The sequence below is a fragment of the Sinocyclocheilus grahami genome, unplaced genomic scaffold (genome assembly GCF_001515645.1).
Source record: "Sinocyclocheilus grahami isolate Dianchi unplaced genomic scaffold, SAMN03320097.WGS_v1.1 scaffold2746.1, whole genome shotgun sequence".
NCBI classification, from domain to species: Eukaryota; Metazoa; Chordata; class Actinopteri; order Cypriniformes; family Cyprinidae; genus Sinocyclocheilus; species Sinocyclocheilus grahami.
The window spans coordinates 1,705-4,533 of NW_015507924.1; positions in this window are offsets into that span (position 1 = coordinate 1,705).

The following is a 2,829-nucleotide window of genomic DNA, read 5'->3' on the forward strand; positions in this document are numbered from 1 at the left end:
TGCACAGAAAGCCTAACAGCACAGGTTTACATACACACCCATTAATGAAACAAATCTAAAGAAAAAAAGGAACAAGCATTTAAGACAATGCAATTTATACTGCAGTAATACAACACACAAACATAAGAGGACATTTATACAAAAGTGACAAAGCCATAAACAAAAGGAGACAAAGACCAAAGGAGAATTCCCCTAACAGGCTCAGAGGGGGGGAAAAACGGCCATAAATACAAAATGATACAAAAGCAAAGGGGGGCGGGGGGGACACACAACAGTACACCATAGGGGTTGAACGACTTCTGATTTTTTGAATCAGAAGTGATGAAAGTCGAGTCGAAGTCAACTAGTCGCTGATGACATCATTAATGAACAAATAAGTCTGGAGCGGTGACAAACACCTTGTGCACATCAATGGCATTTCCAACTACAAAACCCCTGCATTGCTAACGAGACGTTGTCGCTGCAGCTGCTTGAGCGTGGAGGAAATGATGAGCAGTGTACAACTGACTGAGGGCCGAGATATGTTAATACAAACACAACAGTACACCATAGGGGTTGAACGACTTCTGATTTTTTTGAAGTCGACTTTGTAATGAAAGTCGAAGTCGACTAGTCGCTGATGACGTCATTAATGAACAAATAAGTCTGGAGTGGTGACAAACACCTTGTGCACATCAATGGCATATCCAACTACAAAACCCCTGCATTGCTAACGAGACTTTGTTGTCGCTGCAGCTGCTTGAGCGTGGAGGAAATGATGAGCAGCGTACAACTGACTGAGGGCCGAGATATGTTAATGCAATCAGTCAGCGGTCATGGGCAGAGCCTGAGCAGTACAATGTCATATTGCTCAGAAAATCTAAACGCTTGATAACTGAGACGGCTTAGGTTTTTTGGGGATTAAAAAAATTTAATGAATGGATTTTTATCATTGTAGGGTGGTTGTGTACACACACTGCTAAGACACATTTACTGTATATTCAAACGCCATGTAAAAAGTGAATTTTGCATCCGATGTCCCCTTTAAAAATGTTGACAATGACATTTTAAAAGTAATATTTTCAGTACATAATTACTCGGCATAACTTGCATTAAAAAAAAACTGTTCATCAAATTCAGTTTGCATAATTTGGACAACATTTAAGAGAAGGTTGAATATCAAGGGTTTAAACCAGTGGTTCTCAATTCCAGTCCCAGAGACCCCCGCTCTGCACATTTAGTATGTCTCTCTTATCTGACACACTTAGTTCAGTTCATGGATCACTCTCCTAATGAGCGAATGATCCGATTCAGGTGTGTTAAATAAGTCCCCAGGACTGGAATTTAGAACCAGTGCTCTGTTGGTTAGATGCTTCAATATCGTTGTAACATAAATATACAGGCATGACAAATTAATTTCAAAAATAAAGTACAATGGGAAAAAACTCTCATTCCAATCTTCAGAAGATTATTCACTCACCAACTTCCATCTCAGTCTGACAATCCTGTGCACGCACAGCTGGTGCCCATTTATACTCTTGGGCACAACCATTGACAGGGATGCAAGCAACCAGGAATCAAATTAGCCAAACAACCAAATCTCAAGATTATAAACTTTTTGTACATGTTCTAAACCACAAATTATTGTTATTTAACATTCATGTATAGATATTTCACCATTGTACATCCATTCAACTTCAAAGCACAAACATTTCCCTTCATTTGGTTTCTGCCATCTCCCATGATGCATTCAGTTATAGGCTACAGATGAAAATAACGTCCATTTGAAACAAGAATTATGATCACAGATATTTCTATAATAAAACATTTAAAAAATATATAAAATATAATTCTATAATAATGAAAATGTCCATTTGAAATGTATGAATTATGAAAACGTGAAAAAGTCCATTTAAAATACATGAATTATAAGACAGGAGAAAATAATATTTCTATTAAATTAATTATGAAAATATTTAAAAATTGTATGAAACATGAATTATGAAAATATGTAAACGTGTATTTGAAATACATGAATTATGAACACACAGATGAAAATATTTCTATAAAATGAAAATGTCCATTTGAAATGCATGAATTATGAAATTAATTATGAATTATGAAAATATGTAAATACCCATTTGAAATACACAAATTATAATACAGATGAAAATAATATTTTTATTAAAAATTTGTCCATTTGAAATGCATGAATTACATTTATACAGATGAAAAGAATATTACTATAAAATAAAACGATGTCCAATTCCAATACAAGAATTATGATAAAATAGATTAAAGTAATATTTCTATAAAATTAAAATATACTATGACATACAAGTCATGGCCAAAAGTTTTGGCAGTGACATAAATTTTGTGTTTTGCAAAGTTTGCTGCTTCAATATATGTAGATTCTTTTTCCACATGTTTCTATGTTATACTGAAAAATAATGATATCATAAGTTTTAAAGGCTTTTATTGGCAAAAAAATATAATGAGTCAATATTTACAGTGTTCATCCTTGTTCTTCATAACCTCTGCAATTCGCTCTGGCATGCTGGATATTAGCTTCTGGGCCAAATCCTGACTGATGGCGATCCATTCTTGCCTTATTAGTTCTCGGAGTTGATCACAATTTGTGGGCTTCTGCTTGTCCACTCGCCTTTTGAGGACTGACCACAGTTTCTCTATGGGATTGAGATCCGGGGAGTTGCCTTGCCACAGATCCAAACTTTCAATGTAATGATCTTCGAGCCACTTCTTTATCACTCTTGCTTTGTGACATGATGGTAACTCCATCATGCTGGAAAATGCACGGATCATCACCAAATTGCTCATGGATCGTTGGAA